Source organism: Papaver somniferum, chromosome 9 (genome assembly GCF_003573695.1).
Source record: "Papaver somniferum cultivar HN1 chromosome 9, ASM357369v1, whole genome shotgun sequence".
Taxonomy (NCBI): Eukaryota; Viridiplantae; Streptophyta; class Magnoliopsida; order Ranunculales; family Papaveraceae; genus Papaver; species Papaver somniferum.
In genome coordinates this window covers 44,475,600-44,493,325 of record NC_039366.1, presented here as the reverse complement: position 1 = coordinate 44,493,325, position 17,726 = coordinate 44,475,600, and positions in this window count along the sequence as shown.

Below are 17,726 nucleotides of genomic sequence, written 5' to 3'. Positions count from 1 at the left end.
TTTGAAAGGATTAATCGACAATAAAAAAAATCATAATCGACGATATTTTTCATTTGAAAACGATGAAATATAAAGTAGGTGATAGACACATTTTTGTGTCTAATTTGTCCTCAATGTCCGTATTGTTGGAACTCTATTTTTGTACTAATATTATGTTTTTATGTATTTTTAGGAAATAAACATTTTTGGAAAATTCGGCTCGAAAAGTTGATTTTAGCACCCGGAGGACAAGTGTTATTCAGACTCTCTCTTTTGGATAAGGGGTAACCTAATTACTAAGGGGCACCCCCAGGTCACCCCCAAGGCATATGCTATTCCACCCCAGTCCAGGATAGGGGGCATATCATCTTCAACCTTTTGAAATTCAAATTTTGGCGGGAAAATTTGTTCTTGAACTGCCGTGACTAAGGTTGAGGATTTGAAGGTGTTCCAGTGAGATTCAACGGCCCAAATTAAATGGGTTTGTTCATAGGGCCTAGACAGAGCTGGTATGGGTGTTGGATTCGGTCAAATTTGGTTAGATAATCGGTGGGAATCAAAACAGGGAAGATATTCTCAAATAGGGAAGATATTCTATTCTTAGAATTGTTGGATGGAAGAGACGTGTATGGGTTAACTCTATTGGCTGGAAACTTCTCCTACAGCTCAGAGATGATGCGTGAAAGAGATAAACCAGGAAACAATCCGTAACAAATCAGAGAAATAAAGAAAAAAAATTTCGGAAAATATTCTTTTTATGACCGGATATTCTTGGAGTTATTACAAGGATTGGAGTGACCTGTTGTGTATAAATAGGTCCCTAGTGTCGAGCAGAAGGGTTTATGCAAGTTTAGGGAGAGTTTGGAAGAGAATAGAGGCGTAAAATCGAAGAACCAGGCGCTGGAAGAAGAAGTTGTTCTGCTGGTGCTGCTGAAGAACACGAAGAACATCAACCCACGCTCAACAGTCGCAGAATACTGTCGTTGTTCCACAGCACTTCGCTAAACAACAGTCTTATTTCTTCTGTGTCGTTGTTTCTGGAAGCCTTCTGTGGGTCGCAGAATCCTGTTTTATAACATTTACTTATCTTTCTCTTCATTGTAAACACTTGCGAGCATCAATGGAATATTTTGAGAGGTTTTTCATCATGAGGAATCCATTCTTCCAAAAGTTATGTGGTAAAATTTATTTAAATTTATTTATGCAACTCTTTTATGATTAATTGCACCGAATAAAAATGGAGTAAATGATTTTTATTAATCAATTGTGTTTTCTCTTGATGGAGTATTCTTAGTAAATTGCTTTTGATACTTCATGCTCGCGATTAACAATGGATGTTATCAAAATCTAATTTAGGTAATGATTAGAATCACAATTTCCTTTGATTGGAGTTATATTGTCTAGAATTGCATGATAAGAATTGTTATTGAATCACATAAATTTTGGTGAATGGTGGAATCCTGATCCCCGGTAAAAATTCTCTCCCATATTTTGTTAATATTGTGCATATAAATTTTTTTTTTTTTTTTTAATTAAGTCAAAAAAAAGTATCCTTCACAAATCCTAGAGTTTGAACCTTAATTACTACAACCCATCAAAATCTATAATCGTTTTGGCGCCGCCGACGTGAAATTGTGTTTAGGTAGAATTTTTTTTTTAGATTTATTTTTCTTTGTTCTTTTTTACGTTCTTTGGGTATTTGTCTATGTGATACAAGTTTTGAGGCTTGGATCGAAAATAAAAAGAAGAAGAAGAAGTTGTCAAAGATTTTTGGCGATTTCATAAAGACTAGGAGAAAAGCTTAAATCAAAAAGAACGAAAAGAAGACGAAGGACTTTTTTTTATTATTATTTTTTAGATATTTTTTTAATATATTTTTTTTAATATATTTTTTTTAGAAACTGTAATTAAAGTTTTTATTTTTGTAATCTTTTATTTTTGGACATTATTTTTTTTTTCCGGACATTGGACATTATTTTTAAAACCCTACGGAAGGGTTATAAATTAAAAGAAAAATTAAATACAAACTGTTTGCAGGGAAGGACGACGATTACTATATCGTCTCGGCCCCTCGGGTTCGCACACTGACACCGGAGTCAGTGGCCCGAGTCGACTACAGCGGTTCTTCGCCCGTCTGGTACGGGAGGTAAACTTCTAAACACCCGCGAATCTCCTGCAAGCGGGTTTACTGTTTGCCTTAAGGTGAATATATGCTGAGGACTTGAATACGGCTGTTTTAAATTCCTAGTAAATGGCAAGGCCTGGACAAAACAAGATAGGGGTTCGGATTTCATCACCGTTTTCTTCTTGCCCGCCTTAGGAAAACGAAACCAAACGTGATCCTAAGCCTAAAATTTTTACTAGAACGAGACCTATAGGGTAACGAGCTTAATAGGAAACTCGTTCGAAAAATATTGGTTGCTCTTTAAGCACACTTCAAAGTTCATGATGGTTTCTGTGAGTTGAATGCGTGACTGCGCCGCCTTCTAATGCGGTGAGGCCTTGGGTATCAAAGCTCTACTAAGCTTCCCTCGTCTCTATTCAACTTACTTTGACTCGGATTGATTCCAGAGGGGTTTGCTCAAATTGCAACGAATTCCCTTTCGAAAGATAGAAGTTGGTCTAGAAACAATCTAATTGGATCCATCATGCTTTTTGTTTGCTAGAATTTATAGGTTTGATTTGGTCGAGTCAGCCTTGTTTGTGATTGTGTAGAATTCCTCTGTAGTTTGTGTTTCCTCGGTGATGAATCCTTTTCAGGAGACGCCACCTGAGATGACGTTATGAGAATATGTTTCTAGAAATTCTCGTTATCAAGAGACGTCTTCGGAAATGACTCTTGGTGAATATATGCGTGGGCAGCGATATATGGATACTCCAACTTTTATTGAGGAATCACCTCTAATGATCTATGAGAAATATTATAAACATAGACCATGTAGTTGGGAACAAAGCTTGAGAATTCGTGAATATCAAAAAAGTATATTGTGATGATTATGAGGAGGATGGTGATGATGATTATAATGATATTTCTAGTTCAAATCCAAATAATTTTAATAATTATTTACTTATTCAAAAGGACGAGGATTTGACTAGAAATACCCCCGTTTTAGACGATGATTACGAAACCGATGATGGTTTAGAGGAACCAGTTTATCTTGAGAGTACTGTTTTCGAGTCAAACGATTTAGAAACAATAGTCTTAGATGAACTCGTAGAGATTAGCGGGGATGAACCTGACTTAGAAAAATCAATCGCCCACTTTCAGGAATCTGATGACCTAGAAATTAGGGAGATTATGACCAGTCTACCTAGAGACGCCGAAAACTCTAAGTTTGGGGGTGATTATCATTCTCCATGTTCTTTAACTCTTACAAAAATCCCTCACGTGGGACTTGACATCAATGCCTCAACCATCTTACAAGACTATCTTCGTACTCGTTTTCCCGAACTTAATAATATTCAACACGAGTCTCAACTGTTAGAAACCCATCCTCTGGTTGATGAGGTTAGCCCAGGCAATAATACCAAGATTGACTTTGTTTTCCCACCAAAAACTTTTCTACCAATTGTGGGAACATATAAATTTCAGATGTGTCAATTATTAAGTTTTGAGACTAAACCTAATTACTTTAGGAGATTAGGGTCGACACATCTGTTTAAGGAAGACCACCACTCTCTTTGTGGTCAGCTGTGTAAGTCAAATCTGATTGACTTTAAGGATCCCCAGTTATTCAGGTTGTTATTATTTTTAATTGAGTTTTTCCAGACTTTTAAACCTGAATGTTGGATCTTAGCTATGAGGAAGTGCATCCAATGAAAATATTCTATCAAGATCCTTTCATAGAACCTGAACCTGAACCACAATGGGACATAGGTATCTTAATCAGGAAACTAGATAAGGGTATGCAGTACATGTTCATTTTCTTGGCTTGTTGCAGATTCCTTTTACTTGTGATAGCTCTATTTGGTTTCGATAACCCACAATTATTTCGGCTATTGCTATATGATTCGAGGTGATTAAACCTTTCTTAGTCTGGCTGAAGACTATAAACTTAGCACTTCTTGGGAGGTAACCCAATCTCATGCAACCCGGTAATCCTTCCTTCACTCTTTTGCTTCAAATAGTAACTGTCTCTCCTTGTTCATGCTTTTAATTTCATCTTTAGAACATTGAGGACAATGTTAATTTTAAGTTTGGGGGTATGGGAGAAACTTTTTAGTTGCAATAAATAAACTCCAGAGCCTAGAAATTTACGCCTATTAAGGATAGCACTAACCAATCTAAGTGGATGGAAACATTTTTGTTTTAGGAGTTGAGGAACCAATCTGACTAGATGGAAACATCTATAGAGTCTATTCATAAAAGCACAGAGCTCAGGTGTTAGAATTAACATGATAGTTTCGCCATATCTCGTCGAGTCCTTTTCACTTTCTATTTTTAGTTTTCTTTTATTTCAAGTGATTTGGTGGGGCACACGATTCAAGTTGTTACCTTTGCTAGGGTGAAATAGAGTGACTGAGTTACCTTTTCAAAAAAAAAAAAAAAAAAAGAAAGACCGGACCAGTTAGACCAATCGGAATAAGTATTAACACTTGGATAGCAATATGCGTGTGTTCTCCCTGTTTCCGTCGCCTAAGAAAGCGTGGAATGCAGGACCCGTGGGAACTATCGTGTAATCTGCTGACAAGAAGCATGCGCTTGGATCAAAAAGATCTATTCATGCCGTTAAGTTAAAAAAAAAATGGTTATTGTTATGTGTAGTCAACTGCTGGTTCCCTTGTATTTGCCAGTTTGTTGATCTAGATTTAAGTTATTGACCACTGGTTCCCTTGTATATGCTAGTGTGTTAATATTAGTCAGACTTGTATCTCAGTCATTTAGGTTAGGTTCATCTTGGCAGAGGCCTTCAGAAAGATATGGGAAACACCGTTCACTTTTCAACCATCTACATTTTTCTTTTTCCATCTTCTTAATATTTTCATGTGATTAGCCTGACTCCGAGTATGATGTCCATCGTGAAACTATCTTAGTAGAGCTCTGTCACTTATATGAATTTTAGTATTGATGAGTGCTAAAAAGTGCATATTTCTATATATTTTTCTTGGCATTTAACTCATCTTTTGTGCATTAATTCTCCATTTTAACCCATATTCTGTATTTTCATTGTTTTCAAGAATAAATATTTTTATCAATTAATTTTGCATTTTTAGGTACTAAATAAAGCCTGGTTATCTCACGGAGCGAAAAGAGCAAAGGAACGGCAAAGACTCTCGCTAGGAAGAAGCGAAGAATGATGTTTGCAAGAGCCGGATCAACTAGAAGTGGGCTTGAAGAGGAAGAATTGTTCTTAAAGAAGATATGGGCTTGGCATACCCAAGACCCAAAACCCTTACCCAAATCCATTTCCATTATCCATACCCATTTCCATGATAGCCGTCAGATCGGATCCATCTCATCATCCAACGGCCACCTCATCATTGTGCATCAAAATCCAAAGCTCCTGTCAAACACCATAGTACCTAACCCCATCTGGAGTCGTTAGCTTCGTTGTATCTCGCAATCCAACGGTTGCTTAATCCCGTATCCTTGATGTCGTTCGATTCCGTCTAGTTTGTTGATCCGTCGCTTTTCAGTCGCTGACATCAACCTTTGATACACCCGCCTCACACCCTAGCATCAGAACTCTATACCCCTAACCAAACGGACCCTTCTTCTCCATCGAGTTCTTCTTCTCATCTTCCCCAAACTGCAGAGAGCTGCTCCACAGTTCTGCAACTCCATCACCTCCACCAGATACACCTTCTTCTCGAACCACACAACCACCGACAACACCACGACATCTCTCCCTATCCTAGACTTCTTTCCAAATTCACATCTCTGAACCCTAGGTGTGGGTTTGACAAGAAAGCTCGAGCTAGGGTTTCACCAACAGCGAGGAGAAGACAAAATTGAGGGCAGGAAAAGCTTCAGAAGAGCAGAGGGGACATACCCAAAGCATGGGTCGAGCTCAATTCAGGAAATTGGTGAGAGAATTTGATTTTCCCCAAAAAAATTAGGGTTTCGAATTAGGGTTTTGTATTTTTGAAAAACTATAAAAGGGAAGCTGTAGAGAATGCAAAAGGGGTTCTTGGGTCATCCGAGATACCCCCTAATTGGGTTAATTTCATGTTTAATTTCAATTTCAATTCCATAATACTATCAGTACATGTTCTTCACTGTTAAATTTTGTTCTTGTGTTCTAAACTTTGTTCTGATGTTATGTTCATGTTCTTGTGTACGTTAATGTTCATGTAATTCCCCTGTTTGACTCACATGTTCTTGTTTTGAGTCTTAATGGTTGACAAACATGAAAACTCCTAACTTCAGCATGTTATAAATCCACCACTAGGGTGAGAAGACCCTTAAGCCTTGTTGGTTAGCCTTTAGGTTGATTCTTGTAGAACTCAAAATAGTCTAGGCTAGCTAAATTCCTAAAAGCCTCACTGACTTGTGATTAGTGGTGCTGTAAAAAGACCACTAATGCTAGGGGTTAGTGGTAGTTCTAAGGGATTAACCAGCCATATTAGTTAGAGACCTAGAAACCTAAATGACCTGTGATTGTTTATGCTTTAATCAGATAGGCAATGCTAGGGGTTAATCTAAGGATTTTAGGTTAGATAACTTGCCACATGAATTGCCCTGGCCAAGAGACTAGCTTGAACTAGACCCTCTAGGGACAAGGATTTATCCCAGGCTAACTAGCTAGGTGAAAGAGAATTCTCATCCATCTTCATACACTTCCATTCCCACTGTTTTCAGTTTCTTCACTGTTTTCTTTCACTTGTTTTACCTTCATTGCTCACTGTTTGTTTCCCCTCATGCTCACAGTGGTGTCTTAACACCACAATCTTTACTTGTTTCACTCACTGTTTACTGCCCCCATTCAGCTCTCATACATCAGTCCATTCAGCTCCATGTTAGCTTAGGAAGCAGCTAGAGAAGCTAGAAAACAACATTTTCTCCCCCTTGTCCCTGTGGACTTTCCCTTTCTTCCCATTCTAGCTACAATTGACCCTGTATACTTGCAGGTCAATTTGTAGGTTGTTTATAAAACCCACCAAGTTTTTGGCGCCGCTGCCGGGGACTCGGTTGCGGCGCATATGTTGTTTTTCTTTCCTTGCTCATTTGCTTGCTGTTGCTCTTAGCTTGCAGCTGCACTTGCATCATTTGCTGTTTACAGTGCATTCTTGCTGTTTGCATCTTCATCTATTTGTTTGCTTGCTGTTCTTGCACAACATCAGAGCATCTTCTTGCCTGTTGCTTTAGTGCACTGCTGTGAACTGCTTAGCCCATTTGCACCTTTGTTGCTGGTTCTGCCTTGAACCTGGTGCTGCTGCTGCTTGCACTGCCTCTGCTGTTGCTGGTGAACTGGTGGAACTGAGGCTATTACTTTCCCTGTTGCTGCCTGCTGCTGCCTTCTGCACCTGTTGCTGTGTGACCTGACCCAAAGCCTGCTGTTGTGCTGTTGCTGCTGCTGCTGATCTGCTCCTGCTGCTAGGCCTGAAGTGGTGCTGCTGCCATTGATAAGCCAAGCCCAACTGGGCTTCAACAAAAGCTTAGGATGATCCAAAGCCCAACTGGGCTTTTGCAACCAAACTGAACAGCTGGGCTGTGCTTAAGCAAGTAAGCCTAAACCCATTAAGAGAACCCAAACCGTGGGCTTCCATTTTTCTTGTGGGCTTGTAATATTAAACCCAACATTTGGGCTTATATTTTCTTTGGGCTTGTAATCTTAATTACTTGTGGGCTTGTTTGTTTAATTTCTTGTGGGCTTGTGGTGTTAGATTGATTTGGGCCTGTAGTTTTAAATTAGAAAAACTGAACTTTTGAAAGCCCAACTGGGCAGACCAAACAAGTAACAGTTGGGCTATTTCAAAAGCTCTCATACATCAGTGCATTCAGCTCCATGTTAGCTTAGGAAGCAGCTAGAGAAGCTAGAAAACAACATTTGCTCCCCCTTGTCCCTGTGGACTTTCCCTTTCTTCCCATTCTACCTACAATTGACCCTGTATACTTGCAGGTCAATTTGTAGGTTGTTTATAAAACCCACCAAGTATGCTTGAGTGAAAACTCGTGTACATTAATTGGAATTTCGCATCAGGGTACTTCCTCCTATAATTAAGAAGTATGCCAACCAAGGAGGTTCTTTAGTGCTTTCCAAGATTTTGCGTAGATAGTTAGGGTCTGGAGTAAAGGTTTTGTGGGTACACCTCTGGTAAACCCTCCGGAGACAACACTCCGCCAATAGGGCCACCTAGGGGTTCAAATGATTTTCCTTTCTAGAATAAATTTGCTCGAGGACTAGCAAATAATAAGTTTGGGGGTATTTGATAGACACATTTTTGTGTCTAATTTGTCCTCAATGTCCGTATTGTTGGAACTCTATTTTTGTACTAATATTGTGTTTTTATGTATTTTTAGGAAATAAACATTTTTGGAAAATTCGGCTCGAAAAGTTGATTTTAGCACCCGGAGGACAAGTGTTATTCGGACTCTCGCTTTTGGATAAGGGGTAACCTAATTACTAAGGGGCACCCCCAGGTCACCCCCAAGGCATCTGCTATTCGCACCCCAGTCCAGGATATGGGGCATATCATCTTCAACCTTTTGAAATTCAAATTTTGGCGGGAAAATTTGTTCTTGAACTGTCGTGACTAGGGTTGAGGATTTGAAGGTGTTCCAGTGAGATTCAACGGCCCAAATTAAATGGGTTTGTTCATAGGGCATAGACAGAGCTGGTATGGGTGTTGGATTCGGTCAAATTTGGTTAGATAATCGGTGGGAATCAAAACAGGGAAGATATTCTCAAATAGGGAAGATATTCTATTCTTGGAATTGTTGGATGGAAGAGACGTGTATGGGTTAACTCTATTGGCTGGAAACTTCTCCTACAGCTCAGAGATGATGCGTGAAAGAGATAAACCAGGAAACAATCCGTAACAAATCAGAGAAATAAAGAAAAAATATTTCAGAAAATATTCTTTTTATGGCCGGATATTCTTGGAGTTATTACAAGGATTGGAGTGACCTGTTGTGTATAAATAGGTCCCTAGTGTCGAGCAGAAGGGTTTATGCAAGTTTAGGGAGAGTTTGGAAGAGAATAGAGGCGTAAAATCGAAGAACCAGGCGCTGGAAGAAGAAGTTGTTCTGCTGGTGCTGCTGAAGAACACAAAGAACATCAACCCACGCTCAACAGTCGCAGAATACTGTCGTTGTTCCACAGCACTTCGCTAAACAGCAGTCTTATTTCTTCTGTGTCGTTGTTTCTGGACGCCTTCTGTGGGTTGCAGAATCCTGTTTTATAACATTTACTTATCTTTCTCTTCATTGTAAACACTTGTGAGTATCAATGGAATATTTTGAGAGGTTTTTCATCATGAGTAGCTAATCCCAATCCCAGGGGTGACGGAGGAATCCATTCTTCCAAAATTTATGTGGTAAAATTTACTTAAATTTATTTATGCAACTCTTTTATGATTAATTGCACCGAATAAAAATGGAGTAAATGATTTTTATTAATCAATTGTGTTTTCTCTTGATGGAGTATGCTTAGTAAATTGCTTTTGATACTTCATGCTCGCGATTAACAGTGGATGTTTTCAAAATCTAATTTAGGAAATGATTAGAATCACAATTTCCTTTGATTGGAGTTATATTGTCTAGAATTGCATGATAAGAATTGTTATTGAATCACATAAATTTTGGTGAATGATGGAATCCTGATCCCTGGTAAAAATTCTCTCCCATATTTTGTTAATATTGTGCATATAAAATTATTTATTTATTTTTTATTAAGTCAAAAAAAACTATCCTTCACAAATCCGAGAGTTTGAACCTTAATTACTACAACCCATCAAAATCTATAATCAGTAGGAGAAAGGAATTGATCATTAGATTGATGATGAAGGAGAAGGAAAGAAATTAATAAGATTTTGATCTAAAACCCAAAAGGGGTGGTTTTGGTTATTATTAGGAGAAGGGTAATTAGGTATCTTTACACATATTAGACACCCCTTAACACTCTATTATGGTTGGAAACAAAATGGGTGTACCCCAATTAATCTTGGTATACCCCAATTTGGCCAGGTTTTGATGGGCCTTCACAATTATCTCTATCAACAATATTTATATCCATCAATCTTTAAAAAGAATCTTATTTTATTAATAATCCCACAAATACCCTGCTTGTACAGATCGACTTCTCACTTCATCACATCTGGAAAAAAAAACCGTCTTTCTTCTCTCTCTCTCCAACCATCATCACCACCATCTCTGCTACGACCACCACCTTCGCCGCCGTCAATAAATTTAGGATTCAATCGAAAAATATTATCAATAACAGAGGATTCATATTCAGAGATCCTTCTTCTTCTTCTGAACATTAATTTTTAAATACAGATTCAAAGAGATTTGATTTTAGATTTTGTTTTGAGATCGAGATTTAATTTTAGGTTTTGTTTTCTAGTAATTATAAAGGTGAACTCGTTTGAATTATTGAAGCTCAAGATGATGATGGTGGTGGTGGCGGTGGCGGTGGTGAAGGAGGTATGATTTGTTCTTTTTCATCCTGTAATGTGATTCGGTGGTGGAGGTATGATTTGTTTTTTTCTTTTCGAAATTCAAGTTCTATTAATTTTCAAATTGGTGATGGAGATAAAATGGGATTGTTACAATTGTAGTGATTATCTTCCTTTTCTTGTTTAACTTTCTGGTGATGGTGGTGGCGGTGAGGTTCAAATGATGAAATTGACGGTAAAATGATAGTGGTTTAATTGTGAGTACAGATTTTAGAGGTTTTGTATATGATTAAATTCTTATTTTTCTAAAACTGTGATTGTGGTTCTGGATGTTTGTGGTGATGTTGGTGGTTTTGACTGTGATTGTCGTTGAGATTGGGTGTGATTTTGGTTGCATTTGTTGATGGTGTTCCAGGTATAGCAACTGTCCTTTCAGTAAACCTACTTACTTCAGTTTTTACGGGATCAACTACTGTTGTTGATCCAATTTATGGGATCAACTGCTATTGTTGACCCAATTTTTTATGGGATCAACTACGGTTGTTGATCCATTTATGGGATCAACTCCTGTTGTTGACCCAATTTTTTATGGGATCAACTATTGTTGTTGGTCCTTTCAACTCCTATTGTTGACAATATTTTCTTGGATAAGTATAATCATGCTTGTAGTTGAAATCCTGTAATTTTCTTCCAATGTTGAACTTGTGGTGTAATGGTAGCATGACTGAATCCATGTCAGATGATGCGTGTTCGACTCACGCCAAGTTCACTCCATTTACATGGATCAACTTTCATTGTTGATACAATTTAGGGGATCAACTACCATTGTTGTTCCCCTAAATTAGATCATCCTTTTTTTTTGGATCAACTATCGTTGTTGATCCCCTAAATTGGATCAACTTCTATCGTTGGTTCTTTTTTTTATCTGGATCAATTATTGTTGTTGATACAAAAATATCTGAATCAGTGGTGGTGGCGGCGGCAGACTAGTGGTGGTGGTGGTGCGGCGACAGACTAGTGGTGGTGGAGGACTGGTGGTGATGTAATGATGGTGGTGAAGGAGTGGTGGTGGCAGTTGGTAGGTGGTGGTGGTTGAACGGTGGTGGTGGAATGTTAGTTGAATGTTGGTGGTGCTAGTGGTGGTGGTGAAGTGATATAGGAAGAAATTTGTTCCATTTTGAAAAAAGAAAAATATTATATTGGTGAGGATATTAAGGTAATCTAATTTTAAATGGAGAAGGTTATTAAAAGGTAGAGACATATTTACTGTTGTATAAGGATATATTTATTGGATTTCAAAAATAAGGTCATATAAATAATGTACCCTAAAGTAAAAGTGGAAGTATTTTTTTTCCAAAAAACGAAGAGAGGCGTAGGAAATTAATTGTTTTTTCTAGTGCTTTTTTCCCATGGCAATGGCAATATAAGTTGTCCCACACTGCAGCAAGATAATATACTAATGTGAAAGTGCAACAATGCTACATTTATCGAGGCATGAATCCCGTGAATGCTACCGCGAGACACAAAAAATGAGGGACCCACGGTGAGACCCATAAGCCCATCCTCTACAAGTTCCAGCGGGTCCCAGGGATTGTGAGACACGGGATTTCTCCCGGTACCCAGCCCCGGTCAACGTAGCACTATTCGTGAAAGTGTGAATTACATCGGTGATTGTAGAGTCCGACTCTTTATTTGTATCCAGTATCTTTGAGGTTTAAAGTGATGTGATGTTGATGTTGTCCCCTAACACATGAAATTCACTTTATAAGAACGATTTTTTGGGCACTACTCCATTTTGGAGGGGGACTACTATTTTTTTTTTTTGGTGGATATTTGGAAGTAAAGTGAAACACCCCTTATCCATATATTTATTTTAGTACCAAAATTACCCTTTCTAATTAAGTTAGTGTAGTGATTAGTGAGTTAATTAATGATTACTGAGATTAAATTAGTAAATTGATTTTTTTTCAAAAGAAGAATCATTAAGAGGGAGAAGAAGAAGATGAAGAAGAAGATGATAATGAAGATGAGGGTTTTAGAAGAAAAAAAAGTTAGATCTTTTTCTTTAAGAGCCACAACAAGAGTATGATGTTTTGGGTACTCACGGATACTTCAAATTTAGTTAATGGTGCTTGAATTTGCCAAAACATTCCTAAAAATGAACAATTTACAAATTGATTTCGGTTTGGTTAAAAAAGTTCGGCTACGACATCTGAAGAACAGGTAGCCGAACTCATCTGCAAGTGTAGTTCGGCTAATGTTTCTGAAAACACAGGTAGCCGAACTCAGCTTTAATGGAGTTTTTTCTTTCAAAAAAAAAAGTTCGGTTAGGAGAAAAAAATTGCGACATAATCGAACTCAATATATAGGTTTTTCAGAGAAAAGTTCGGTCAGGAGAAAAAATTTGCGACGTAACCGAACTTTTTGCGACGTAGCCGAACTTTTTGTGACGCGACCGAACTTTTTACGACGTAGCCGAATTTTTTTTGTGACGTAACCGAACTAAAAGTTTGGCCGAGACATTTTTTTTACGACGTTGTTGATGGTGGTTTTTAGCTTAGGGTTAAAATCGTAAAACTGTACAACTAACATAACGTCACTATGACCATTAGCACATTTATTGAATCAAACAGCATTCCTACGCAAGAATTACCGGGGTACCTTCTTTTTATGGGTCATGTTCCACGGCAGAACCCTTAACATCGACTGACATCATCTATGCCAAACCCTAATTCTCATGCTACCGCGTCAAGGCATGCCAACCATGCCAGCCGCATCACTGTGCCAATGGCAAACTATGCCAGCCACATCTCTGCGCCAAGGCATGCCAACCGCACCACTGTGCCGATGGCAAACCATGCCAGCCACATCTCCGCGCCAAGGCATGCCGACCATGCCAACCGCACCACTGTGCCAATGGCAAACCATGCCAGCCACATCTCCGCGCCAAGGCATGCCAACCATGCCAGCCACATCTCCGCGCCAAGGCATGCCAACCATGCCAGCCGCACCACTGTGCCAATGGAAAACCATGCCAGCCACATCTCCGCGCCAAGGCATGCCAACCATGCCAGCCGTACCACTGTGCCGATGGCAAACCATGCCAGCCACGTCTACCGCGCCAAGGCATGCCAACCATGCTAGCCGCACCATGCGCCAATGGCATGCCATACCCTTGGCCCCACCATGTCAAGCCAACCACACCTTGCCTTGTCCCCAACCATGCTAGCTGCACCATGCGCCAATGGCATGCCAAACCCTTGGCCCCACCATGCCAAGCCAACCGCACCTTGCCTTGGCCCCACCATGCCAAGCCAACCGCACCTTGCCTTGGCCCCAACCATGCTAGTCGCACCATGCGCCAATGGCATGCCAAACCCTTGGCCCCACCATGCCAAGCCAACCGCACCTTGCCTTGGCCCCACCATGCCAAGCCAACCGCACCTTGCCTTGGCCCCACCATGCCAAGCCGTCCGTACCAAACCCTTGGCCCCACTATGCCAAGCCGTCTGCGCCATTTGCTTTGGCCCCACCATGCCGACCTTCCCTATGCGGCTACCAAATCGAAGGCGTACGACGATCAACGACCACCCTTCAATCCTAAATGAAAATCGTAGCCGTCCAAGGTCGCCAAACAGCGCATGGTAACCTTTAGCCCAAAACCCTAGTTTTGGCCACACCAAACCGCGCCAAGGCATGGCATGCCAACCACCTTGTCGCGCCATACCATGCCGGCCTTCCTTATGCGGCTACCAAAACGAAGGAGTGCGACGATCAACGACCACCCTTCAATCCTAGATGCAAATCTTAGCCGTCCAAGGTCGCCAAACGACGCATGGTAACCTTTGGCCCGAAACCCTAGTTTTGGTCACGCCAAACCGCGCCAAGGCATGCCATGCCACATGTGCCAATGGCATGCCAACCACCTTGCCGCGTCATACCATGCCGGCCTTCCCTACGCGGATACCAAAACGAAGGCCTGCAACAATCAACGACCATTCTTTCATCTAAGGTGCATATCTTAACCGTCCAAGGTTACCAGCTAACGCATGACAACCTTTGGCCCTAGTTTGGTCGCGCCTAAACAAAGCCAAAACCCTAACTTTTGGCCGCGCCTAAACTAGACCAATTAAAGCCATACTGATCATGCTTTCATGTCATTGTCTACCAAACGAAGGGTTGCAATAATCAAATGCTACCTTTCCTCTTAAGATGCAAAATCTCTATCGTCGAAGGTCACCACCGAGCCGGCAAGTCTCCCAAGCTCAACTTGCCAGACAACAACAACGTGCGACATGTTTTCCATGTAAACACTCGAGACATCAATGCATGTCACAAACTGGGGGATGCTCATTGGGTATTGGTTTGGCGATTTACAGCGTGCGGCGTACACTACGCCCGTTATAAGAAAGTGTCATAAGGATGAGGCGGTTAGTAAATACAGGGAGTAATGGTGAAACGCTTTCTTTTATGGAACATCAATTCCAGGCGTTACCGGTTACCACCTCCTCCCATTTACTCACCCGTTTCTCATTTCTTAATGAGACTAGAGTACGTTTCACTTCGACTTGTATAAATAGGCATTACCTATTTCCACCAAACAACAAGTTCAGGTCAGGAGCATACAACACTCAGAAAACATTTGCTAGCTTTCCATCTGTTAGCTTCCCACTTTCTGATACAAGTCGTAGAAAACAACTACTCTTCCAGAATCAACTATTCTGGTCTCAACACTTTCTTCGTTTCCCTCCCCAAAACCAACCCTTCTCCTTCACTTTGTGACCGAAGCAAATCTGGAACGACCATTTCTTGGTTTAAGTCGGATTTGTACAGATTGATCTCTCAAATCTAAATTACTCCCTTGCAGTACATTGTTTAGGGTTTAAATTCGTTTCTCACCCACGCACCCGAAATTACCAAAATCAGCAGAAACCGTTTTCACCCTCAAACAGACGTAAACGAACTTTTTTCTGAAAAATAAAAAAGCCTCCATTAAAGTTGAGTTCGGCTAGTTCGACAAAGTTTTTCACATAATTCCTAGCCGAACTTCTATCTGCAACTTCCATTTTCAGCTCATTTTGATGATTACTTCTCATTTTTTTCAACCAACAACGAATGACAAGTAATGAGTTTGTGAGAGTATTTTTGTTAATGATTTAAATTAAGCTATATACATAGAGGTGGTGGTGGTGGTTGGTTGTGGTGGTAGTCGGAGGTGGTAGGTGATGGTTGGTGGTGGTGGGCGGAGGTGGTGGGAGGAGGTGGTGGTTATATATATATAGGTGGTTATTAGGTTGGTTTAAAATTAAATTAGGTTAAGAGTAGGTTAGTTATTTCCACACTTTAGGACACCCCTTATAATTATAGAGTAAATATTCTTATCACATGATAGTCCCCCACCAAAATGGAGTAGTGCCTAGGGGTTTGCAACGGACGGACGGATGCGGATTGGGGGTCACCCGCACCCAATCCGTCAAAGTTGCGGATTTGGAAACCAACCGTGTCCGGTCCAATCACCCGCTGATTTAAGATCCGCGGATTAACGGGTGATACGGGCCGGATGCGGATTTACCGCGGATTTAGTACAAAAAAAAAAAAAAAAGAATCGGTATGGAACATGTGCCCTTCTTTTCCTAGTAAAAAAAAAAAGGTTTACACACATTAGAAACCGGTGCTTTGGATCGGGACTCGACAGGATTTTTGTTATATGTGCTTTACTGACCTAACCCAATTCGGTTGCTCATTTCTCAAGGCCCAATAAGGTTAAATCGTTCGTCTCTCATAACCAATCATAAACATACGTGAATAAATCGAGATTTCACCAAGCATGTTCAAATCGGGTCCAGATCGTCTGTGCCCAATATTTTCCTGTCCCCTGTCCCAACTAATTATATCGTGCCACGTATCTCCCTATTTAGCCCCGTTAAGTTATTACTCGAATTTCTACTTTAATAAAACTCGTTCTTCTTCTTCTTCTCATGGTTCTTCCATAGTGTATAATTTTAATCATCTGCAAAAAGTTCTCCCTAAAAATCAATGATTCAATTGGATCCTTATATTCCAATACCATAAAAAAGAGGAGAACTTAAAGGTCTTGAATCATCATCATGATTTGTTGGACCCATATCAAATAAGGGTATAAATATATCCAGACAATAGCTAATGAAGAAACAAAATTGGAAGACAAGAAAACGTAATTGCTGATTTTCTTCCTAATGAATGATACCTTTGATATTATCAAGCTTGATTCTTTACTGGATTTCTTTGACCAGTAAACCCTAAAACTACACCCTATATACAATCACATCTATTCTTATAACGAGCCATAACACATTCAATTTTCATCATAGCTAGATTAATTAGTGAGACACTTAAATAAGATTCTGAAAGAACGAACAGATTACGAGTGAAAAAAGAAGAAGAAAGGCAATTTTGATCAAATATTGTTATTGACTAATAGTGTGAGATGCCATTAAACGACAGTTAAATTAAGAAGACACATGGAGAAACCTTATAGGTCGGGACAGAGGACAGGAAAATATTAGGCACAGAGGATTTCAACCGGTTCAAATCATATCACTGTTGTTGTCCATGCCAAGAAGAAAAGTACCATTTATTTCTACGTAGAGTTATTACTTGGTGGCTACTTGCCAAAGTCAATTTGGTCAACTTTGGTGTTTGTAAAGAGGCGCTTTTGTTTATAAAATACACTGAAGCCTCCAACATCTTCATATTCCTGCTTGTCCTTGGCGTAACCGGTGTAGTTAATCTCGGCCCAGATACCGCCGATAATATCGGTTTTGGTATTTCACCGAGATGCCGATATTACCGGTATTGTCCGGTATTTCGCCGATATTTCACTGGTATTCACCGAAATATCGCGTCTCGGTACTCGACAGATATTCATGGAAATCCGATATTGACTACAATGGGCGTAACCAATTTCCCATACTACCTTACGGTACGGGTGAATCCGCAGATTCCAAAGTCCAACCGCAACCAACCCGTTAAAATTGCGGATTTGAAAAATCGAACCGTGTCCGGCACATAGACTTTGCGGATTGAGTTTCACCCGCAATTTTGCGGAAGGATACGGATGAAATCCATGATTCCGAACTTTTTGTTCACCCCTACTGCCCAAAAAATCATTCCTTTATAAGTGGGCCAACATATGTAACAATGCCATT